The following is a 26206-nucleotide window of genomic DNA, read 5'->3' as shown; positions in this document are numbered from 1 at the left end:
TTGGTTGTAGTTTGCATATATTTTGCAGTAAACATGAAAAAAAGAGTTAAATATTTCAAACCTCATTAAAAAGTCCTCACAAGTGAAGACGAAGCAAATCTGCGTCTAAATTTTCTTTTCCTGCAAACGTTTATATAATATGGTGGCAGAAATGAACGGATCTATTTACCTGCATCTCCTGCGATGATCGCCTTAAACTTCTGCATTATAGAAAAACCGGTTTTACTTTATTAACCAAGGCCAGGAAACTGTCCCAGCCTGCACAGACTACACAAACAGAGGTTACTTCTGGAATAATTCAGGTACCTGAGTGGTAGGTGCACGGCCTTGACGGCAGGAAATGATCTCTACGGTTCGCACTTCCTGCGTATTGACAAAACTCTTGCAACTGGAACAATGGGCCTGCTACCTCTTACATCTCAGAAGACTTGCTCCGCAGCATGTATGACGTTACATCACGAGAGACCATGAGTGCAAGGTCAAAACAAGAGTCAGTCGAAGGTTGTAGCTTGGTGCGTCAAGTGCTCAGCATCTTACCCATTCCAGCGCCTCAAGTGAAAAACTGCCCGTTATCTCCGCACCATCCATCAAGATCACATGACACGGCGTTTTTCTCGTGCAATGCACCCAGAAGCCACGCGTAGAAAGAAGGTAAGGGTTTCTTTATCCTTGGGTTAAGAATGTTGTCGGGCCGTTGCCACCGGCTAACTGCGCTCGCTGCTCCGGACAGTAGAACTGTGCTCTGTACTGCGCGTTTGAAGACCTGCCCCCAGCGACCACATTCTGTCTCCGTGCGCGAAACAAGCATGCTCAGGTGCGCAGCAGAGGTCGTGACCCCCTGGAATGCAAGAGTGGTGAGTCTCCCCTTCGCATTATCGAGGGGGAACCCACCGGTCACTCTTCTTGTCACCGTTTTGCGACGCCAGTCAGTCGTTTGTCTGCGCTTTCGACGAAGCGGCCACTAGCGAGTGGGAGCTAACGAGCAGTGACTGACGAGACGCCCGGTTACTTTTAGGTTTCGTTAATTCCTTTCTTTTTTTTTTTTTTCGGCTGACCGTGGCGGCGCTCGCACGGTGCGTTCCATCCCCTACTCCCCCGCCCCTTTACAGCTGCGGCGGGGCTTCTCCGGTGGGACCGGGGGCCCGCGACAAAGTCTCGTCTTCCTGCTGTCGGCCGGGGGAGAAAGCGCGGCCGTCCAAAAGTGCTGCGCCGCCGGCCGCGGATTCCGGCGGTGTTCTCTCAGACTGGCTTTCTTCGGCAGCCGGGAAAAAGTGGCCTCTTTAAGGAGCCGGCCCGCCAAGCAGGGGAAGGGGGGGGGGGGGGGGGGGGGGCGTGACGTAGCCGGAAAGGGGCCTTCCTCCTTCGCGCCGGCTCGCTTTCGGCGGGCGGCCCATTCGCGCTGCGCTGGCGGCCAACGTCGCGTACGCCGACGGTAGCGCGCGGCGCCGGGCTCGCCCTCAAGGATAGCCACGACGTCAGAGATCAGCACTCGCGCGCCGTCGGGTCTGCCGGCCCACGGGACGACATGCGTCAGCCACGCGGCCTGCGCTGAGCACAGGTGAGAAGTCGAGGCCGCGCCGATGGCCTCAACTCTTTGCTGCGCCACCCATCATCGATGATCGGCACCGGGGCTCCCTCGCGGCGCGTTTCTCCCGTTTCCGTTTCTCTTGCCTCTAACATTTAGTTGACTGGTTTCGCCTGACTACTAAAGTCCTGCCTGCCTGCTAGCCTTCGAGCGATTAGACCGCTATAAAATGGAGCTGCCTCCTAAATAGCACTTCCTCATTCACGCAACTATGCCAGCCGCACCGATGCTGACCCCACGCTAACGCGGTTCTGGACCACAGGTACGCCGCGTGGCGCCAAGTCTTTCGTTTTCGACTGACCCGTTCGGTTTAGCAGGTACTTTTCTGTAGTTATCCCCACTTGCTTGGGATGGAGGCCAGTGCGAATGAGACGTGCATTCTGTGCTTTGCCGTGCCGCACTTTGCGCGCGGCTTCGAATGAGGACATGCCCAGTGAGATATCGCGCCTTCACTTCCGGAGAAAGCGGAGCTCACGAAGAGAGAAAGTGCTGCGCGTGGACGGGGCCGCCACCGCCGCGCTGCCGCCGGCGCACTCAACCGCTCGCTGTCAAAAATGAATGTTATTGACTATAGCATCCCCTGCATGCTGTATAGCGACACGTGTGTTTGTGAAGCGGTCTGGCAGGGATGTGACCCTTGTATGACAGTAGTTCCCCGCTGTAAACCGGTACTAATAACTGCAATCGCGCTGGTGATCGCGCGTGTGTAACGTGCGCAGAAGGATTTTCGTCCAGTTCCTAATGGTGGCTCTCTCGTTCTCAGTGCAAACGAGGCTTTGAGCACGTTTGTGCTGTGTGCGAGAACGCGCCTGCTCGAAACTGCATGTGCACTAGAAATACATAAGGCTCTTCCAGTGCTTTTATAGAGGTTCTGGCACTCACCTGGTGATATTGGCGTCATGAATGTTCATTGTGGCCCAGTTTTCGCAATGGCATCAAATCAGCACTGCACATTACTTAAAAAAAAAAAACAAAAAAAAAACAATGTGTCACGAAAAGCAGTTGCTTCGACCGATAGTGCAGTGGTCTCGTTCACCTTTAGCAAGGATACCTTTTTTCAGGCAGAGCGAAGCGCTTTTGACGCGAAATGGAGGGGAGGGGGAGGCCTTGCGCAGCAGAAAGCAACGAACTGAAAGCAAAGTGACCCGCGCAGAGAAACGGCAACCGCAGTGAAATGTTATTCATTTGCTTTTGAACATCGGTGTGCATTGTTTTTGTAGTTTTTTTTTTCTCGCGACTTTTGAGTATCTCTTCCGATCCCGCGACCAGCGAGGAAGAAAATGAAAGGGCGAATGTTGTCTTCAGAGACGAGCGCTTATATCGACGGCCTCGGAGTCTCCCCGAATAGCGACTGCGAAAACGCCTCCCGTGGAGAGCTTCTGAAACGATTGACACGCGCACCTAGCTCACCTTCACGCTGGCTGCACCCTCGCGAGGCGCCGCACGTGGCTTCCAAGAAAAGATGTCCAGAAACGGTCGGACCGGTCCAGCGTAACCATTGCGCGTCTTACGACATTCACTGACGGGCGTGCGTGTCTGCTCGCCGCCTTCTGTCATTCACTTCCGTTTTGTTTCGTTTTCCGATCCCTCTCTCCCTGTTTACTTTTTTTTACGGCTGTCTCTAGACGGCTGGATAGCTGCTCCCGGCGCATGAAAGCCTTACGTAGTCACGAGTGAACGAGTTACGTGAGTTCCGGGTTCGCTTGAGAGTACAAAACAGAACGCAAGTACCTGCAGTCCAAAAATAATAGCAGTAATAATGGCAAAAGGCCGCGAGCTTTCTCTCTGACGGACGAGCGACCAGTGTCCGCGGCGGTTCGTTCGGGCGGATATTTATGGCATGGTAATGCCGCGAACAGCCCGAACAGACGCCCTCTCGGCGGCGTTGCCGCCTTCTTCGGAAATGTCGGTCAAGCCACAGCCGATTGCTTGTCGCCAACCACTTTTCCGGCTTTCCCTGCGGGGCCGCCTTCCAAATGACCTGTAGTTGTTCTGTCGGCGAAAGTTCGTTCGCCCCGACGCGTTTGTAACACGGGATGATGATACTGGGGGAGTTCCGCCGATCAGGCAGTGGCAGAAGCGTCAGACGGTTATGCTTCTCGGGCGATTCCAAGAGGACACAGTGTTGATCGAGACCATTTAAAACTCATCTGTGTGTGACAATGTGTGCGTCAAAGTGTGCGACACCGATTTTATTTTTTTTTCATTCATTTTTTCTCTTCCCTCCCACTCTTTGTCGCCCTCATCCTTCAGCCCTCATGCTAGGCTCACCACCAGGCAGGCATCTCCTGTTACCAATAAAATATATATCTCTCTCTAAGAGATACGAAGTTTCGGCTTGAAGGGCCTCCTTTCATCGTGAGCAGTACGAAACTGCAAAATCGTTTTATGAGAATATCTTTTGGTTTCGTTTCAACCTTAAAATGAAAGTAAATCTACCTTCACTTGATTGTTTGCTGGAGCGTGCCTTTCCTGTGAGTGAAAGATGACGATAAGGCTGAAGCATATACGACTTATAACTCGTCGGCTAAGAATTCTACCGATGCTTTTTCATGCGGTGAAAGAATGGAACCCTCGTAAAAATACCTCTCCATTTTGGCGGCATTGTAAGCTATGTTATTTTAACCGAGAGACGTGTCGATAAATGAACGACACAGGTCTTGAAGTTCTGACGTCACGCGCGACTAAGCAGGCAACGCGTGGCGGCATTAACGCTGCACCATCTTTTCTTTTTTTTATATATCGTTCTCTTACTTCTGTCATACTATCCTTAAAACAACATTCCAAAAAAGAAAGTCCGTTTAATCCATAATGTGTCATGCTTAATGGTGATGTGAGCGACAGCCGACCTGCTCGTCAGAAAATTGTCCCCGCTTGTAGTCCCCATTTTTATATTTACGCTATTTTTACCCTTGACCAGGCTTCGCTTGTTGGTGCGCTGTGAGTGTTCCTTATCTTCAAAAGACAGTCGTATCTAAGTATGACTTCACGCGGCAGACCATGCTCGATTTTACGTCTACAGGCTCAGGTGTTTGCATTGATGTAAAAAGCGGCCTCTAGCATTTGCATGTTTGTTCTACAAAAGGTAAATATGGTTTAACTGAGGTAAGCGACACGTAGCACAGACTCAAAGTTGTTTGAAAACGTCCTCGCATGTTCGATTCGTTGACATTCGAGTGCGTCTTAAAGGTCGCCTGGTTGATTGCTGCCAATGGCCATTGCATGAGTGCTAGCCATTCAAAAACCTATCTTGTGCACCACGACATACTGTCCGCGAAGTTTGCTATTATCAATTGCTTCTTCATGATCAAAACTGCCCGCAAGCGTCTTTGTCACTTTGTGACGCAAGATGGGGCGTTATTTCTTTCGGATGATCGAAGCCATGTGGGACTGCTTCTGTTTTCTGCCAAATGGCCGTAGTTACTTTCGGAATCTTATATCGAACGTTTCTTTTCAGATTTATATTGAATGCGGCCAAGAACGGTGATGATATTGTTCTCCGCCGATCATGCTTGTTGCTGCCGACGACGCTAAACTGTTCATTTCTCAGTGGACGCGAGTCAGCCCATTCAGTTCTTCTGTGTCACGCCAGTCTACTCGCCTGATGCTATGGCGTTATCATCATCACGTAACAATACGAAGTTGTTAATTTGTATCCTGCATTTTTCCACAGCACTGGAGTAATGACACAGCTGCAAGCGCGCGGCGTGTTCATTTGCCGAAATATAATTGAGATGGACAATTCACTCCCTCGGTTGGAGAGCAACCGGAGTGTTACTGCATGGTGACGGTTCTCCTAACACGCGAAGTGGCCTGCGTGCTCTTGGAGGCTGAGGTAGTTATTTTTTGCTCCTCACAGTATAGCTGCAGCGAGCTTGGACTTTACCGCAAAAGTGGGCTGAACACCTGTGCATTATCTCCATTTGCAGCGTCTCAACATTTTTTTTTTTCTTGCGGGGCCCATAACAGAAGCAGCATACGTTTTGGGCGAGTAAGCACTTCATCATTTTTTGGAATTTCAGTGAATGCAACAGACAGGACACGAAAAGTAGCACGCACACAGCCGCCGTGTATGCCCGCTGTGACGCTTTTTACCTCGCCTGTGTTGCACCATTAGCGCAGCAAGTGACCGTGTGGTAAAGTGGTAGCCGTGGTTGTTGCATGATCTCTCTAGCTCTGCTCGACTGTTTGCTTCAGGGTACCATTTTTCTACACGTTTTTCAACTGCACTTGATGCAAAAAATGCATTCATTTTTTGTTTCGTTTTCAAATGACAGCGCGTTGATGGTTTCATTGTTGTTCGATCTTTTAGCTGCTTCTTTTCTTTTTTTCTTTTTTTATGCTGGCTCTGTCGCGCATGTCTGTCCCGAGCTTTCTGTGGTAAGCTACATATATAAGTTGCCAAAAATGAGGGTATTGCACTGTCATCTTGGTGTGTTAGAACTCGGTAAGAAAGTGAAAGTGGAGACAGCAAATTTCAGTGTCATGTTTCTTCTTTGCAACGACGCGCAACAAAATCATATGCGAGTGCATAGATCACCATGCTGGATTCAGCTATGACCGCTGAATAACTTATAATAGAATTTCTTCTCTCACATGCTTCGGTTGCGATTTCAAAGCTGAGTGATGGCTATGTCGTCAAATGTCATTTAAGGTTACGTTGCCCCCTCCCTCCTCCATTTATTTTCGATAGCGAATGCCTCACGTATAGCTTTTTTTTTTTCTTTTTTAAGGCTTTAAACAAAGCCCGCGAAATATATATATAAAAAAAAAAAAAGACCATGTGGCTGGCGCGTTCGCGCGCCCCGATTGTGCTGCTCTCAACCGAGGTTTCAGTGAACGAAATCAGCTGTGGCCGTGGCTCCACGGCTCCGTTGCAGCGGCAGGCCGATATGTCTGCGATGGTTTCTTCGTCCGCTTCAGGCAGTCGGCGCCATAGACTTAATACAGCCGAGACTAGAGAGAAAGTGAGAGCGGCATTCCCATGTAAACCCTCTCCACTTCTTTGCTAATGGTGCTGGCAGCTATGATGGTACTTCGCGCATACGCGTACAGCTGCATACAGCAGACTTTCAGCAAACGCAGATACGAAACTATCGCAAGTACGCTTTTGTCGTCCTTTATATCACTTGAATGTTACAACTGTAAGAAAATAAAATGTGAAAGCATTTTTTTTTTTTATGATCTTTAATGCTTTATAGGTCTACTGTATGGAGTTTTTTTTTTTGTGTGTGTGTGTGCGAGTAAAGTAAAAATAAATAATAGGAGTACCATCATGGCGCTACATGAGTACAGCAGAACCTCCTCGTCGTGCTTTACCCCCCCCCCCCCCCCCCCCCCCTGGTCGGAGCACGTGCCAGTGCAAGTTGCAGTGAGCTCACCGCGTTCGCTGCAACCATCGCCAAGATATCAGCCTACCGCTGGAACTGGGCTGTCGAGTCACGGCCGCAGCTAATTTTTTTCACTCAATCCACGATTGAGGGAACCACAATCGTAGCGGACGAATGCGTCAGTCGCGCATTCGTTTGTATTGTATTGTATTTCGCGGGCTTTTTTTTAAAGCTTGGGAAAATGATGCACGTGAGGCTTTCTATATCGGAAGTGAATCGAAGAGGGGTTCCAGAAGGTGCTCTCCATCTTTGCAAACCACATTTATTGTCTAAAGGCAATAGTTAATAAGTCAGAAAAAATATGTTAATTACTAATTAGTCAATTGCAAAATTAAAAAAAAAAACTGTGGTGCGCCAGATTGCTGGCAGCTGCATACAAGTGGTTTCTCTGGCCTGCCTCAAATGTTTTATTTTTTATCCCTTGGCTAAAGTTAGTTTGGACAGGCTGCATATTTACTGACGTGTTACGCATTATTTCAAAGAAGAAAAAAACGCGCAACCATAAGTTTGGTTCCTGTATTCCTTTATATAATTTGGGTACTTGACCCATTTCAATACTGCAAAACTACCTGTGTCAGCTTTCTGTCCCGAGGGTACAAGAGAAGCGTCGTACTAGATACTTCCGCCCCAGGCTTTATGCAGTGCATTTACCTTCCCAGTGGTGGCTTAGCAAAACTGCGCTTTACCACGCTACCAGGACGCAGCCAAGCAAAGCAAAAGGGTGCAGGAAGAGCGCGCGGAAATATTCTAGCTCCAGAAGCCTCCAGTGCCCCGCCGCGGTGGCTCAGTGGTTAGTGCACTCTACAATACTCAACAGGAAGGAGCGGGCTCGACCCCAACCGTGGCGGCCGCGTTTCGATGGAGGCACGTTAAGAAACGCCAGGTGGCCCAAATTGTCCGGAGCCCTCCACTAAGGCGTCGCTCATAGCTTCAGTTGCTGTAGCACGTTAAACCCCATAAACCATTAACCATACAAGCCTCCAGTGCTGCTCCTGAAAGCGATTTTCGCTTTAGAGAGAAGCTGACTTTCAGAGTTCTGCAAAGGGCTCATAATGTATAACTAAAGCTACGTCAAACTCAGCGGAAACAAGCTGTAATTGTAAATTGTGAGGAAATAAATTGTGAGGAAATCAACGGTTGCACAAGATTTACAGCACGGCATAGCCTTGGCTATTTTTCTTCCTTTGCTTTATTTATATTCCTGCTTGCGATTGCTGCCGCAACCCATGCCTCGCCTGCGTCGATGGACTATTAACAGATCGCTTTCGACCATTTAGTTGTAGTTTAAATAGTTCGGAGTTTAAAGCAGCTTGTACTTCAAGGCACGAAAGGTCTCCATAATGCTTTCGTTCGGTTGTCCCCGCTTGTCGTCCATGATTCAGGTATCAGGATTCTTGGGCGAAGACGTGCTAAATCTTGTTCATTTAGCGGTTCACTGGGTGATGCATGAAAGCTCCCACCTTGAAGCATCTGTTCTTCAGGCAGGCCAACTAGTCGAGTAGACCAGTTGTGCTCCTTTTTGATGTATCACGAAACACTTGTAATTGTCATTCATCATATCAAACATTTCAAATGCTTTGAATTACAAATTGCCCATGTTAATTAATACTGTAACTGACAATACATTTCTGTTATAACCTGGATATCAATCGAATTTGTCTTCGCAAATGAGGCAGCTCTGTTTTGTCGTTAAATGCGGTCTACAAAAAGGCTGTTGACGTGCCGACATAGCTTAACTGTGGATTGCGGTATACGCTAAATGTGTTCTCTTTTCGCTAATTTCATATATTTTTACATGACCTAGCATGAAGAGAAGTGCTGATTGCACCGGGTACCTTTCAGATTTCTCTGCGCTGGAGAGATTGAAAATGAGAGAGCGAGCTAGGTATCTGCGGAAGTTTCCATTTACATTGCAAGGCCGCGACATATACGTACGACGCATGATGTACTCTTTTCGTCGTGTGGCTTGATGTCTATCTCGGGTCGCCAGACGTGAATACCTCATCGGAGCACAAGGCCACAATATGCTCACGGTCAGGGATGGAAACTCGACGGCGCAATCCGTACACCTTGATTGCATCTAGAAGGTGGAGGCAGACTGGTGATAGCAATCGTCTGGCCGGACAGGATGTATACGTATGACGTCATACCGCACAGCACTAACCTGAGTTTATTTTAATTGCTGTTTTGCGAGCGACAAATATCGTCATCCCAAAACACAAGGTCAAAGTGTTTAAAAGTGACGACTGCTGGGTTCCCAGTTAAATTGTTGGTTGTGTATGGTAAATGAAGTGTTACATACCTCAGATGCGGCGTGCAGTGTTGTACCAAGAGGTACAGAACAGGAGGTATACTGGACGCATCACGCCGAAGCTTCATCCTTCGTCATTGACTTTCTGCTGGCTGGTATGCCACCATCTGTGCAAAAAATACCAGCCCTTTGAAAAAAAAAAAAAAAAACATCTTTATTTTGTTTCCAGATTAAGTTTATATGCATGGACTGCACTGATAAAAAAATAAATAGGGGACACTTGGATAAGAGAGGTAACACAGAGGAGGGATAGCAGGGAGGTTAAGCAGAAGACTCGGGGGTTAATTAAGTTCCACCTTAAGGATATGACGCGGCAGCCGCCTGCGGTCCTCCATAACTACACACATACTCATCAGCACACAGTCGTAAAATGCCACTTTCCGTGAAAGATCACACAACATACCTAAATACACCCACTTCAAAGGCCTTACCAATGCGCCTTACATACCCTAGTCGGATGCGTGTCTCCCTCGCTAATCGCTATCCTATGCTATCTCTTTCGAATACACGCCTCGAAAGTTTCTGGAATTTTTCTTAAAGGGGATTCAATTACCTTATCATGTAAATCCTTTGAGCCATGCAATGACTTTTAATTCGCGTTTCATGACATGTCTGAATCGTTTCCATTTCACATGTAACGTGACGTCACGCTTAACGTGAGCGTCTGAGGTAGTGAAAATTACCGCATGAGGTTATGCTGTTGCGACATCACCCCTCGTTCAATTAAGATTTCACGCCCCTGGCGAACGATGCCAACGCTAGCTTTTCTGCGACACGAGATAATTAACGCTATCATGTTAGAAGTATGATGTGCATAAGAAATCCAGAACGCCACTAGGAAGAACCCCAGAAACGCACCGTTTGTTTGATGTTTTAGTTATTATCGCTTACTGCTAGAGAAGTGTGCAGCGCTTTGCACCGTTCGACAAACGAGCTCAGACAGCTCTTATTTCTAGCCTGTATACTTTCGCGAAAGAGAAATTGCACTTTAGTGAGGCCCCTGTGCGTGAAGGTGAAGTTGTAACGATATCTCGAGCGCATTGCAAGCACGATTGCTCGACGCTTGTCATTAGGCACGCTTACCTTTCCCGAGTACCGAAGGAGGATTGACCTCAGAAATGAACTAAAAGTAAAGGTAACCAAAAAAATCTACATGGCGCTGTGGTCTAATGCAGTAACAAGCGAAGCTGACCCGTTTGCCTCTCTCTGGGTTCAAAACCTACTGGCGCGGTTTTATGGGTTTTTTTTTTTTTTTAAGGTTTTTTTAAGCGGTTGCTCGAAGTCGGCTACTGAGTAAGTCAGGTGAAATCCAAGGATGCGGATTGTAATGTTTCTACACTCAAATGCCGTAACTTCAGAAGAGTGGTGCGAAATTCTAGGCATTGAATGGGTGATTAAATTTGTTTGTGCGGACGACAGGTGACCTTGGGAATGGCGTTGGCTCTTTGTTTTTCATTTCATTTATTAATACTGTCAGCCACCATAAGGGGCTGTAACAGGAGTGGAAAATACAAAACGAAAAATGAGCAATATAGAACACGATGAAAATCAATAGTCAATCAAAAATTGTCTCTGAATGCACACACAAACAAAACAAAAATGAATTACACAGAAATCGGAACAACAGCCATCCTACACAACAGCAATAGAACCTCATCACCCTGTGGTAGTGCCATAGATGAAATTTTCTAAATGGCGTACAAATTCAGATAATGATGATGATCGAACAGCAGAATCTGGAAGAGAGTTCCAGTCCTTACAAGTTCGATGGAAATAACTAAACTTGAAGCAATTATTTTTTATAGCCGGCAATGGAATGAACCTACTATGACGATGCCTTGATGTCTCATTAGTTTTGATCTCAAAGTAGTCTGATTTATTAATTTTTAGATAATTATTGATAATGAGGTAAAGAGTTTTTAGTCTTTCATACCTGGTTCTGCTTTCTAACATTGGTAGTTGGGCTTGTTGGCAGAGGTCTGTTGAAGAATGGTTACGGCGGTATTTATTATATATAAACCTTGCAGCGAGCCGCTGAATCCTATCTAGCTTGTGAATGTTAGTTGCTGTGTGAGGATCCCATACTACTTTGGCATATTCAATAATTGGTCTGACTAGGGTTTTGTAAGCCAGGCACTTTACATCCGGGGTAGCACTGTGCATTGTGCGCCGCAGGTACCATAGTGTTTTAAAAGCTTTGGAGATGACATTTTCAATGTGGAGAGAGAGAGAAATCCCACGACGCTAATTCATTGACAGAAAAGCGTACAAATCATGAACAGAACTCGATTAGAGTGCGTGGTAGAGCCCGCAGTAGTCCATCAAAGCTGATACACGGCGGATCTCTATCGGAGAGTCTTGAACGCTCACTTGGACTCAGAGGGTTTCTATCCGTTGTTCTGAACAGAGAGCACGTTTGTCAGATGCACACGCGGGAACCACAGTTAGCTACGAAGCGCTTCATTCCATTTCTAGCTTCTTTTCTCGTTTCATCCCTCAGCCAGTCTCTCTATCCGGGAGTCCGTGGTCCGAATGCCGAACTGCTCCCCTTGCAGTCGTAATGCACCAGCGCCCTGGGCACAGGCGACTCCTGGCCGTCGTGAGAACAGAGTGTACTTTTGTGCTCGGCTGCTGTTGCGTTAACGGTGACAAAGAGCCGGAGCGCGATCGAAACGACGACCGGCCGAGTAGCGGCGGCGCTGGAAAAGCGAACTTTCGCTTTCTTGTCACGGTTTCTCGACGGGCGACGTGGCCGTTCGCCCCGCTATGCCCAGCGGAGGAAGTGCTCGCTACCTGGGCCGCGGATGGCCGGATCTATTAGGCTCGAGGCAGTGGCCTCCCTCGCTGCACACGGGCACCTAAGGAGCACACGGCACGGCGCGCTCGCCAGAGGCGAAGCCCATCGCAACGTGCTACCCGCGTCCGCCGTGTGCTGAGGCCGTTCGAACTCGTGTGCAGCAGTGCGGGTTACCATCGATGTGTGATGCGTTGCATGTGGTCAGGGAGCCGTCGAAAGCCGCCACTTTTGCCTTTTCATTTCCTTCTTCTAGCACGACCAATAATTTCTGATCTCTATAGCCGGCGTCGTTTGAAAGTTTGCAGTCGCCTATAAAAAATATTGCTTGGAAAAAAAAAAGTTAAATAAAGACAAGAAGTTTCCCTTGCCCAGCTTGAAGCGCCAGACTGCTTGAATGAGCACTGCAGGACAGAACATTTGCTCTCCAGATCAGCAGGAAGTGAGGCACCCAGGACACTCCGTCTTGATGACGAATACGTGTTGGGTTTACAGTGCAACTAGGCTCTTTCAGAAGCCGCCCTTACAGGGCAGAACGACCTTGGCGCTGAGAGGTTTTCTCACCCGCAGCACTAAGTGCGGTTCCCTCTTTGCAGTTTACGTAATACCTGGTTTCGTCCGCACCAATTAGGCTGCTGTACGACGAAGTGTTTTCTTTTCTTTTTTTTTTTCACTTGAGTAGCGAAGGTAAATAGCCACGTCATTACACGACGCACACGTTTCGCAAACAACGCTGAGGAAAAGTGAAGCCTTCTCTTCTTTTATTCAAAATGCAGGAGCAGGAAGGAAAGAAAATGTCCATTTTTGCATCAGCAGGCACACTCGCTGTCCGTCATTATTCGCAAGAAAGGCGTGATGAAATTCCTGCGCGCATCCACCCTGCACTCATTACGCAGAGCGATTCTCCCCCCTCGAGCAAAAAAAGAAAAAATTAAAACAAAAATGCCACCTAGAATGCCTAACACGCGCTTGCATTGTTAAGCTGTGTGTTCGCGCCTGCTCTTCAGGCGCATATGCCTGTTCCTTCCTCTCCTAGCAACTAGAATTCTGACGAGCGAGCAGTTTTACGCCGCACGTGCCCTTGCGTCAGTGCTTTCTTTTCTCTTTTCGTCACCTGGAGTCTCAAGAATGTGAGAGGCAGAACTAAAAACGCGCGGGTTCTCCTGTACGCGGATCATCCTCGGCGTCCGACCTTGTGCCACAAAGGGCTAATCATCGCGCTGGTCTTAATGACGCCGCGGGGTGCGACCCACAGACAAGGGTACATGCCTCGCCGCCAGGGGAAGACCTCACCCGTGCCGGCGGCCACGCATGGAGCCCAACCCTCACCGGTGGCGCATGAACGCGCTCTTACGCACGCCTCCCTCGACGCACGCGTAGGCCTACTCGAGGAAAAAACGTCAAGGTTGTCGCCGCTCTTCCATTTTTCTGACTCCGGATGAGCCGCAGGCGGAAGACCGCGCGACACATCCATCCCGGCATGAAGGGGTAGAAAGAAGAAAATAGTAGGCAAAAGAGGCAAGATTCTTTCGCCAGATTGTCGCGTTCCCTAAAACATGTTGTCGCGCTTGGAGCTCAGCGAGTCGTGACGCTGTGCAGGTACCTGCTCTGCATAACGAGCTCGTTGTTAAGCTCACGCAACATGCAAATGAGCGGCGTCGGGTAGACAATGACGTGAATCACTGCCGCTGCCGTAAACCCCGAGCGCAAAACTGACACGCACGTAACCGGTGGCGTCGTACGAGTTCGCTAGGTCTCCGCTTTCGCTTCCTCTTCCTCCAATTGTGTACCTCGACATGCCAAACCAGCGGCGGCCACTGTATGATCTTTATAAAGAAGCATCCGTTGTCTGCCGCTTAGGCACGTTTCTATAGTGCTCTTTCACCGCGCGGTGTATGGTTACATGATCAAATACTTATGCTCTGCGGGCTAACAGGGTGTGTGAAATTAACAAGATCCCCCCCCCTCCAGAGTCTGAAAAAAGAAGAAAAAGAGAAATGATACAAATAGCCAAGGTATACCTTAATTTTCACCATACAGCCCGCGGTCTGTAGATGTTTAAGAGTTGAAATTTTTTGCTTCAGGGACTATCTGTATAGGTGCGGACTATACTGCAATTTTCTTTTTAGTTATATTTGCGCTGCGTGCACACATACATTTTTTAGGCACAGGTTGCACAACTACCAGAGCCTGCGGGCTATACATGTCTCGGTTGCGGGCGCACTCAAATATGATAGTTTTTTTTTTTTTTATTCGGGAAAAATTAAGGCCTGTGGACTTATACCGGGTGCGGACTGTGTGCCGAAAATCGCGGCGGCTTTCAAGGACAAATAATTTGATGATGGCGATAAGCGGGAGAACAAATTACCTATCCCAGGAATCCCACCTTGCTAGGATCTGCTTTGCTTTGATTAAAGAGACTCTGGAATGACTGCTTTAAGAAGTAAAATACTGTGTTGCACTTCATTAACGACAACCGCTTCCAATAAAGGTGTTGATACTCACCTTACCACCATGTGTGGAAACTTGTACGAGCTGGTGGTTTTCATGGCCGCATAAACACAGCGCGGAACACAAAAGCGAAGAAGGCAAAACCGCCACCACAAAACTTAGACTTATTAAATGTAAAGAGTGCGCACTTAGACGCCTTCAAGGCCACTTTGTAATACAAGTAGCGTAAAAGTGTAAGCGGCTTATGTTTTAATAAAAACTTTGCTTGGGCCGCGCTCGTTGCCATAGCAACTGCGCCAGCTGTTTTTGAGCCACCGGAGCAGAGAGTGGGACGACGGCATACACAAAAGGGACCCATGTAGCAGGACCCCCACTTCTACCGCCTCTGGCGCGATCATTGCGTATACGGTACTTCTAACGAACCTGTGGGGCCAGATTTCTCCTCTTTTGTACACAATCGCTCTTTCTGCAGCATTGCGGATGGTGTGATCTCATTTCGCTTCCCATTGAGGGCTATGGAACGAAAAATGGTAGGGGTAACATTAAGAGATAGAAAGCGTGCAGAGTGGGTCAGAGAAATAACTCAAGTTACCGACATTCTAGTGGAAATTAAGAAGAAGAAATGGACATGGGCAGGACACGTAGTGCGAAGAAAGGATAACCGATGGTTGCTGAGGGTAACAAACTGGATTCCAAGAGAAGAAAAGTGCAGCAGGGGGCGGCAGAAAGTTAGGTGGGCGGATGAGATTAAGAATTCGCAGGGGTCAAGTGGATGCAGCTAGCACAGAACCGGGTTAAGTGGAGAAATATGGGAGAGGCCTTCGCCCTGCAGTGGGTATAGTCAGGCTGATGATGATGATGATCATCATCATCATCCAATTGCTAGTCAGGTTAGAGGCTAGTTTGCGAAGGGAATTCGAACCGACGACATTTGTATACCTCCATTTATACGTCGTTAATTGTATGTACAGGTCATAGGCGTTCACCGAGGAGTAAGACGAACAATGCCACTTTCCTTTCTTCAAAATCAATCCTTTTTATTTCGAGGAAGGCACACTTAGCCGAAAATCTGCGCCTGTCGCTCAATGCTAAACCAGGAAACAAAACCATTAGGGCAATCTTTATATTTTTATTTTTGGTTTAAAGAGGGGGGGGGGGATGGCACTGACGCCCGTCCTGAACTAAAGGATTCGGTGAGCAAAATTCGTGCCATTTGTGCAGGTTCACGAGAAAACGGTGTAGAGGGAGATTTCAGTTCCGCAAACCCTTATTCACCGCCTTCACTGATTTCTTTCGTTACGGTCCCTTCTCCGCATTAATAACTAACTATTTGAGCCGTTGTTCCTTGTCCCATAACTCGCTCACTTTCTTTCACCTCGAGTGTCAGAGCGGTGGCCTGCAGTCATTTGAACGCATGCGGGGTGCGGTGTCCAGTGCTGCCTCCCGGGTGCCTACCAGTGATGAAGTGGGTATACAAGCTTTCCCCTGGGCTGGCGCTCGGCCATTGCGCCATAAAAATACATCATCATCATCATCATCATTGCTTTCGTTGTTACGCAACTGCATTGTGGCTTTTAGTATACGCTAATGCGTTGTAGAAGTTGGGCAAAAAATAAGCGTCGAATTCAAGAATATCCCCTTAGATATGATAGGGTTCGGGTTAGCCGACTGTCTCGCATAAATAGGCAGGCCATTAATAAACCGCTACATATGCGTTGTTGGGCACACGGTGTGGTTGTGCATGAACAACTCGGGAGTATGACGTTCTTTAGCGCAGCTTGCAGCATCTATACTCAACGCGAGGCCGGCGATTGCTACGATATGACAACGGCAATAATCACAAGATATCCATGACACGAGTATTTTTCTCAGACTTTTATTTGACAACCTTATTATTCCACGTAGCACGCAAATGGGTGTGCATGGACTATCTTGCTGCGGCTTATAAAAAAATAAATGATAAGCTTCGCCTGAAGTAAGAGATATACTCTCTTGGTGTGCTTAGCTCGGATCAAGCCGCGGTCAAGAATGAAATGCGGATTTCAAGTGATTACCAGACCATACAGCGGGCCGACAACCACTACATGCTTGCAACAGCATTTGGTTTTGTTTCTTTTTTTCTTTTACGCGCAGTATGAGTGCGCTCGCATGGTGACCGAAGGGTTTGAAAGCTCTGTATACTCTCTCTTTCTCTCTCCATGAAGTATTCGGAACCGCGTCTGTGCGCATCTAATTTCTTTACCTGTTTGTTTCCACTGCAAGGTATACCGACACCCGTAGTCACAAGAAGTCGGACCGTGCACCCAAGTAGATTCTGGAGCTAGTCCCCGCTGCCAGGGTTAGCGCAGACTTGGGGCTATCAGATAAACGGCCGCATCGCCAGTACGGTACAGTGTGTTTAGTTTCGGTCTCCCAGCGAGTGCTCGTGCCGTGAATCGCTCGCCTCGCTCATTTCTCGATTATGGAGGCGAATTTGTGGCACGCTATGTGACACGAAAAAACGAGGCGTTCGTTTACGCGGGGCCTTCGCGCACGCGCGAGATAGCCGCCGCTGTGGCACTGCATGCCGACGAAGGTCGCACAGCCGAAGAACCCGGCTACTCTCTCTTTGTTTATCGTTTCCAGTGAAAGGGGCCCTCGTTCGTGCCGGTGAATCGCGAACAGCATCTGCCGGGAAGGCAGGTCGAGCGAGGAGAATGAGTCGCAGTGCAAACATAAGCCCTGGTAACAGCGCCGTCACCATTACGCCTAGGGGCGCCTGAAAGATCTTATCTGAGATCTGGAAGATAACCTCGGGCGTAAAAGAGCGATAGTCTCGCTTCTCGTTTGACGATAAAGGACGCGTTACATGCGCACAGCAGTAACGCGGAGCATACGCTGGCACGAGTGGCTACGCTTTCTTTGGCTGCGTTTGCCTCCGTCTCCATGTTGTGAGCGAAAAGCGGCGCAGAATATCCGCTACGCCCTCTTGGGGCTTCGTCTGCGTGGATTTGTCCGTTGGCGTGCACGTTTGTGTGCCAGTATTTCGCTCCTCTCGTCATGTTCGGTTATTAAGCTAATAAGGCGGCTCTAGATTGTCCTTGCTGCTGTGTCTTGTGCTATAGGCGCCCCCACCAAAACCAAATATATAGCTTCCGGAGGCTGATATTTGTCTCCCGGTTGCACAAATTTATTGACCAAATATTGTCCGGTTTCATTCACAAAATATTAATATGAGCCCAAGCTCATGCGATATCGTGCGAAAATCGCGCATTTTTGTTTTCTTTAGTAGCAGGAAAAAAGTGGGCACGTTTTGCGACATAATAAATTCGAGTAGGCGCATTTTGTGGCGTGTTTTAAAAGTAACGCGGCATGGTGAATAAAATATAGCCTTAGCTTGGTTCAAGATCATACTACAGGGAACAAAAATGGGGGAAGTGGCATCTACCGCTCCTTGTTTCTCTTCGACAAAAAAAGATAGCAGCACTGTCATTTTGTAATCGAGAGTATGCAGGTGTACGCATTAAAAGATTTATTAGCGGCGTAGCACAGAAGATGCAGAAGCGTACGCGCCCACGAGTCCAGACATGCCTGGAAGCTTACTGAGTGAAACTGAACCTCGTTTACATGCACACGTACACAACTAGAGATTAGCTTCATCGTCGTGTAGTGATAGGATGGGCAAATTAAAGCACCTGACTGGTGATACAGATAGTCGCCACGGGACATGTGGTTTTGTCCAGCGCCCGTATCCTGTAATGACGGCAACTCACGGGGTAGCAGTAGCGTCGCATGTAGGTAGTTACCAGAGGGTGACCTACGAACGTATGGAATGAAAAATTCTGGGTAAAATTGCTTAGATTTCTCACCGACTGCCGATAGCAACGGCGGCAAACGAAACGTCTGCCCTGCCGTCTACTACCTTCTCTATTCTGCCCCGCCGTGGGGGTGCAGTGATTACGGCGCTCGACTACTGTGTCCAAGGATGTGGGATCGAATCTCAGCTGCGGCGGTCGCTTTTCGATGGAGGCGACAAGCAAGACGCCCGTGTGCTGTGCGATATCGGTGCACGTTTAAGAATCCCAGGGGGTCAAATTTTCCGGAGCCATCCACTACGGCGTCTCTCAGCCTGAGTCACTTTGGTACGTTAAACCCCGTGAACCAAATCAAAGTTTCTCTATTTTGCTTTCAAGCTCATTTGGGTAACATAGGTAAGCTATCATCCCTCCTACGCGGTCATGCACCCAGTGTACGCTGCGCCTAACCACGTACCGTCTTTGCCGAAAGTAGCCAGGCTGCGTGTTCCGCTTCTCAGTACGGTAGCAGAGAATTCGTACCACTTCTGAAGTTGTAAATCTATGCAAAGTAAAGGCGAGCTGCTGTCCTCACTTCTTAACAAGTCGTGGTCTCCTGGGAATCCCTGTTGGTTTTAGAATACAAGCGAGAACGAAACATGAAGCCTGGTTACTTTTGGCAAAAATCTGTGCAGCTTTTAGACGCAGATTCTCTTTACTGTTGTCCAGGTGAGGCATGCAGCGCGCATGCACAAGTGTTTCCGCGAATCTGAGGTGCGCGGTCAGACGCTTATTTATTTATTTATTTATTTATTTATTTATTTATTTATTTATTTATTTATTTATTTATTTATTTATTTATTTATTTATTTATTTATCGTGCGCGCGCATCTCTGTTAAGCCTGTCGTGATGCACGTGCTGCGTTCTAGTGTTTCTTCAATTTGGTCGTTTCCCAGGCATCTTTGTTCGTCTTGGCATTGGCCCCATCAGTAATGTCGGATCTCCTATCTGTAGCCACTCATACGGCAAAGTTAAGTTCAGGGACTGCATGAACTGCCTGCTTTGCTATTCAGCGAAATAGAAAGGGCGGTGATAATTAAATGCCGCCATTTTGGGCTTGCTGAAATTACTGAGTGCTTTCTTCGCTGACGTTTACCTGCCCGAAGAGAGCAACCTTTCATTGGCGGTTCTTGAATGGTAGCGCGCTTAAAAAAAAAAAAAAAAAAAGAAAAAAAAAGAAAAAAAAAAGAAAACGTTTTGCTCTTTCTAGAGTCTGTGTGACATCAGTGACGGGGGCGGCTATATCAAGCGGGCGTCTGCAACTGATGCTGTTGGCACGCAAAAAAGAAAACGCCCGCCTCTCAGGTAATATGTGTGCACGTAAATTGCCTCCAGTCAGAGCAATGAAAGTAATCCGGCACTGCGGTCAGAGCGAGCATTTCGCAGCAATGGGGGGTGAACGGCCCTATGCCGCTGACGTCTGATTCCCAAGGCCGCGGTGGGGCCCCTCGGTTGAGTGACCGTGAGTGTGTTTGCCTTCGATCTGCGGCTGCCGCGAGCCGCGGCCTTCCGCCTATTCCGGTCAGGGCTGCCGCGGGCCGGGAACCTCGCCGGCGCGGCTCGGCACCTTTCTCTTCAGCGCGCCCGTCGCCCGTCAGCAGCACGTGTGTCCCCCTTCCGAGCGCACGACCCGAGACACGGCTTCTCGGCCGCCGGCGCGGTGTCCACCACTGAATGGCGCATAAATGGGCCTCGCGTGGTCCGCCTTTGTTGTACCGAAACGTTGCCGTCGGCCGCCTTCATACCCGCTTCGCGAAATGACTCGGCACCGAGCAGGCGCACGAACGACTTGCGCTTATGCTGACTTCCGGTTTGCGCTGTTTCACTCTCAGATCATATAGGATGAGACGCCAGCGCGAAATGTGCGTCGATATAGTTTTGCGAGAAAGGGACTAATAAATGTATATAAACATGCCAGCATTGTATGATTGTATAGCTGTAAACTTCAAGAAGTGGACAACAGTGCTTTCGATAATTGAACGAAAGCTGTGTTCTGTAACGATGCAATCCCGGCGTCGGCGGCCGCTTTTCGATGGAGGCGAAAAGCAAGGCGCCCGTGTGCTGTGCGATGTCAGTGGACGTTAAAGAACCCCAGGTGGTCGAAATTTCCGGAGTCCTCCACCACGACGTCTCTCATAGCCTGAGTCGCTTTGGGACGTTAAATCCCACAAACCAACCAACCATAGTTAAAGCGTTTTCAATTTCAAGGCTCGAAAGATGAAAATTTTTAACTCCCTTACTGCTTAGTAGTAATGCAAAAACAAAATGACACATTGTTCCGTTTTTAGAATGTTAGTATAAGCAATTACTGTTATTCTCTCGCTGCAGTAAGCAAGTCGCTCTGAAACCAGAAGACCTATACTTCTTTCTAGAAAAATTGAGCGGAATTAGAAAGGCGGGATATATTTTTATTGATGCCTTCTCTAAGGTGCAATTCGTGATATGCTAGCGGCTTCACCGTTGTAATATGTGATTGGGCTATCGTGACTGGCCATGGCTCTAGTGTCAGGCAACGGTTCCAAGCAAGACAAGATTCGTTGGCGCTGCCCCTTTGAATTAGAGTCGTTGCGCTTCAGCACATCAGACGCCGCCTGCGCATTGCACCACCTGCGTATTGCACCACCGGCGCAGCAACTTCCGCTCATGAACGCCTCGCATTCCCTTGACGTGAATCGCACATACGGGCGTGTGCTAGCTCTGCTGGGAGTCACTGCCGGTCTCAGGCTTGCGGTGAGCAGTGACTGCAGGGCCCCTGCAGTGGGCAACTGCTTATGTGCAGTGCTTCAAAGCATCCGACTGAAAATAAGGCAGCATGCGATAAGCGTCTTGGTACTGCCTGATCGGTACGCGGCTGCATTGTTTCGAGGAGCAAGGTCTAAAGGTCGGTTCCTCTTTTTCGGACTGCCTTAACAATGCTTAGAATATGCTGGGGCCGAATTACACTATACGAAACAACACAAAAGTTGTCACAAATCTGCCACAAACCGATCGCTTAGCCCCGCTCCTATTGGTCGATTCTGTCCAGCGGAGCTGTCAGCCTATAGGAGCAGGGGCTGATTGGCAGGTTTGTGACAGCTTTTTGTGATGGGATCAGTGTAATTCGGCCCCTGGTGCACGTTAAAGGTCCACAGATTGGTAGAAATTATCCTGCAGCCTTCCACTGCGTCGTCCCTCCCAGTCCACGTGCTGCTTCTAAACATCAAACTATCATAACATACCTTTTAGGCAGCTGCATCGGCTAATTAATAAAATTAGAGCGAGAAAAAACTGATTACATCCTTATGCTTAGGCCGGACTAGAAGCTAGAGCGGAACGATGCGAAGTGCATCCAGCAGCTGTTCACTGCCGTCCATGTCTTCTGACTGCCACCGTCCTTCATCGTGCTCAGTGAAAACTATTTTATTCCTTCCAGTTATTCTTGAGAATGAAAATCCTGGACGAACCATTGTGCCATCATTTCGTTTTCATAGATGCGGTGCATATCTTAGACTATGTATCAAATTCACCCCAAAACATCGGGCAACTAGATCCTTAACGAGAAACTAAAGCTATACGCTTGAGCAGAAAATTGGCAATATGGAACTGGAACAGAAATTCTGCGCGTCACATCAGCGCAGCCTTATAACTAAAGTTTTGAGAACTACTTGAACGGTGTGATTATGAACTCGGTTTTAATTGAGAAATGGAAACTTTTAAACAAATTGGCCCTCCTATTTGCAACGTCCTTTCTTATGGTGTAGTAAGCAATCGAGTCGCGATTCCTGACTGATCGATGGATGCTGGTCCATCGAGCGCCTGTGATTGTTCGACGGACTTATCGCGGGAGCTACCGCGAGTCCACACAGCCCCTCGGCTCTTTGAGGGTTACGCAATCTTGGCAACAAAAGTACCTTCTACGCACTGCGAAAGCCCCCTCTTTCCTTATTATTTTGTACTTGCTGAGTTGACATTGAGCTTTGCCCTTGGCGCCTTTCAGGCGTCACTATGGCACGTTATGACAGGCAAAGGCGAGGACGCGTCGCGTTTCGAGTTGTTCCTGAGCGCTTGCCACTGGCAAAGGAAGCGCTCTGTTTGTGCCACCGCCATTCGCAGCTCGCGTCAAAACATGCACTCCCACGGATGCCTCTCCCGACACTAAACAAAGGAACAAGACGGCGCTAGGCTACAAATCACATACATACGCAAACATGTCTTCATGTTTGTCGCGCTAGCGCCATAAGAACTCCCGACGCGCCAAGGTTGAGCTTGCTCGGTACTCAAAGCCACGAGCAAAGTTACTTTTGCCACGAGTACCAAAAAAAAAAAAAGAGAAAAAAGGAAACATCCCATACGCTGGCACCAACGTTGCTGCCACTAAGATGCCTGCAGACAGTTAGTGACGTCAATGCAGGGCAGATTTATGAACGTAAATTGCCTCGAGAGCAAGCCCAGCGGCTATTGACACTGCCATGGCTGTGTCAGATCCAGTCATACCAGTACGGCCGGAGAGCGAAGGGAGTTTTCTTAGAAGCTGCTTTCCGAAAAGATCTCTATTTGGACGACCAGTTTAGACAGTTTGGTTCGCGGATAGGGTATGATGTGAGAATATCAAGGCAGAAAGCTAGCTCAACTAACTTAGCATATCCAGTGAATGTACAAGCTCAAAGAATAGATTGACTCGGAGCGCCCGAATTACATTACTAAGTAGACTGCAATGTATAATGTACTGTGGACGCGTAAAGAAGAGTTCATGGAGCCATATTTTGTGTGTTGTGGCAGTAAAAAATGAAATGTTGTTTATGTTTTCGCCGCCGTTAAAGGGGAAATTGTATACTAAAGTTTTACTTAGGAATGACTGCACTGGTGCCTGAAGAAATTAGGAAAATCAAAGAAAGTACGGAGTACTTCGAAAACAGGCATACGTAATGCGCTGTGCCACCTCATTTTTGCTAGTTTGGAGCGTCCCTTAATCCGGCGGTGCTGTAAAACTAAAGTGGTGACCTCGCTTCAACCGGCCTGACACATACTGGTTACTTGCGCACACGACAAGAAAGTGAGGGCGAAAAATGTTTTGGCACTGCTGCTTTTGCCCTGCCTTCACTCGCTTGTGCGCCCCCTTCACACACACAAGCACGCACGCACGCACGCACGCACACACACACACACACACACACACACACACACACACACACACACACACACACACACACACACACACACACACACACACACACACACACACACACACACACACACGCACGCACACGCACACGCACACGCACACGCACACGCACACGCACACGCACACGCACACGCACACACACACACATGCATACACACACTCTCTCTCTTATGAACATTGGGGGGCCACTGGGATGAGAGACCTTGCCACGCAACACGATGTGCAGCTCCGATGTGGGCTAAATGGTATCCAACCCGTGTACGGCGGCACCTCTTCCACCTAACTCCCTCTCGTTCCTTCGAAGGACATGGTCTGAGTGCCCATGGGCTATGAAAAAAGCGAATGACCAGCTCACCTTGAGGCTAAGTCGTAAGCACTGGTCGAGCTACCATTTCAACTGAACGGTAACATCTAGGAGACGTCAAATATTAATGTAAGCAGCAAGTGCAGGTGCGCAGAACTTTAAGCTAGAAACATTCTTTCAGGACAAGTAGCCTTATGCTCATTCGCACCCGTTCCCCGCCATTTCCTCTTAACTTCCAGAGAAAAAAAAAAGAGACAAAAAAATTGCCATGAGCTGTAGCAGCGCATTGGTATTTGTATAATGCAAGTCAAAGTAGCGCCTAGAAAGCGACTTTTTTGTTGTTGTTGCTGCTTTGTGGGCTTTGCTTCTTCGTGTTTCGGCATCCTTGCCTGTAAAAATAAAGCGAGGTGACAGAGAGGGTTGAGTGGTGTTTCGAGTTGCTGACTCTGCATTGCATAAATACAAATATACGCCAGAGACGAATCTATCAGCCACGGAAGGACCCCGTTTGTGCCAGCGTAATACTTCCCGGTGCCAGCTGTGAACTCTTGCGTGTATTTCGCTTCCACTCGCCTCGAGAAAAAGGGGAAAAGCAAGAGAGATGACGCACTTGCACTGCCCAAAGTTCACCGACAGGAAAGCAGAGATGCAGGAATGACGCTCTTGTTTCTTTCTTCTTGAATATATTTTCTCAACCTCTTTACCCTCACCGCATCTTTTCTCGGATGTTGGTGCCGTCACAGATACGCCCGCTCTGGGCGAAGCCATGCCTGGGCACGGCGAGGGGCCAGTTGTTCCCCTGCCGCTTCGATGAAGGAGGGGTTTGTGGAACCCACGGAGGCACGCTCTTGGTTGCCTCCGTCGGAGCACCGTTCAAGGACGGGTTACCAGATCGAGTCGTGCCCAAGGCGATTCGAGGCAGTCTATAGGCGGCCGCCCTCTCTGCAGACTAAATAATGAACCGATTGCCCAAACACACACAGGCGTGCAAGAAATACGGAGTGGAATTATCGACGACCTCGTCCCGGTTGCCACCGGCTGCACACCTCTTTTGTTTTCTGTTTCTCGTCTTGCTCGCCTCCCTTCTTTCTTACTGGCGGTGGTGCTGTGCCCTACGATGACGTATGTCAGTAGGAGGACGACGCCTCAAGGGAGCGGGTTCATGACAGAGACCGCGGCGCAGCAGCGGGCCGCGTTCTCCGCTCCTGCCGCCACCGCCTTCGTTCGTGGCTTCGCAGTCGCCGCCGACCAGGCAGCCTCCGTTTTCTCCATGCTCGTTTCAGGAGGAGAGGTTTCCCAACGTCGCGCAGCAGCAGCTGCTGCTCAGGTGAGCGATGACAGTTTTCTGGGACGCGACATGACTGACACGGTCGGTGTGCGAGGCTAGGCGCTCACGGTTGGAAGCGTATAAGCAAGGAAAAAACTGTAGTTGGTTTCCCGAGTAATTATTTTACTCTATAATTCATTTATAGCCATCATTTGGGACGTTAAGCCTGATAAGCAGCGAGTAATGTCAGTGCTGAGATATGCCAAAACAGCAAAAGTTCGGGGGCTGGAAGATGCCTCACGTGATACGGCACCTTCGGACACCGAGACCATGGTGTTAGAACACACCATAACGAAGATGTCGCAATACACAGTGTCACACTGGCTGCTCGAGTTCCCAGCTTTGCGCTCAGCCGCAAGTACGGTTCAGTGTGTATGTAGGCTGCTGACATGAAGTCGTATCCATTGGATTTTGCAGACAGTGATTTGATCTCGGCGAGGTCCACCTTGAAGTCTTTTTGGCTGTATGCAACCCGTGAAGCGATGGGAGTTTGTGGCGATGGCTCCCATCGCTACAAACGAGCCCTGCGCCGGCATCGTTGTAAACTGGTTTCTAAATCGCTGTTATATGCGCGCCCTTATGTAATCAGGATAACGTAAATGCATTTCTATGCGCCAACTGTTCTATGACAGATGGTTTCTGTTTGTGACTTAAGCGCTTTTACGTTGCATATTAGCATATAGAAATGCAGCTCTTCTCGACGAGGTTCCTCTCTTGGACAAATGTAAACTTACTTTTGCAAAGCAGATGCAGTTTCCGCTTATCAAGTGTTGCCAATGGGTCATGCAGGCAGTCCTGTGTTCTCCAGTCTCGTCCGTTCGTTTATTCTGCTGTCGTCGAGTCGGGGCATGTGTACCAGATTGCTTACCGACTGCTCGGAAGGCGAGGGCTCTCGAGTAGATGCTTGCGACGGCAGGCGGGTCAGCGAACCCGTTTGACGCCGGTAGTTCCTTATTACGGGCAGCCTTCCTGCCAGTGAAGACTGTCGGGTCGTATCCTCATCCGAGATCAGCGCCTCTATTTTCCTTTCTAATAAGCCTGGTCCCACC

General features: G+C 48.6%; 1 protein-coding gene across 3 annotated transcripts in view; it reads left to right on the top strand.

The window, feature by feature from the left end:
- Positions 1-709: 709 nt before the first annotated feature.
- The window catches only part of LOC146206017 (uncharacterized), a 51936-nt gene continuing 26439 nt past the window's right edge, over positions 710-26206 (top strand). The window contains exon 1 of one of the 3 annotated variants that reach the window (XM_084590653.1): positions 710-854. The gene's annotated coding sequence lies outside the window, so the exon portion shown is untranslated. Of the gene's footprint in view, positions 855-1395; positions 1559-24988; positions 25158-26206 lie in introns of those variants that run through there. The other 2 variants (XM_084590652.1, XM_084590654.1) reach the window with 2 other exon arrangements.

The sequence above is a fragment of the Amblyomma maculatum genome, chromosome 1 (genome assembly GCF_055883805.1).
Source record: "Amblyomma maculatum isolate TAMU_Amacu chromosome 1, ASM5588380v1, whole genome shotgun sequence".
NCBI classification, from domain to species: Eukaryota; Metazoa; Arthropoda; class Arachnida; order Ixodida; family Ixodidae; genus Amblyomma; species Amblyomma maculatum.
The sequence above is the reverse complement of the archived record's forward strand: the minus strand, read 5'-3'. Positions and strand labels throughout refer to the sequence as shown.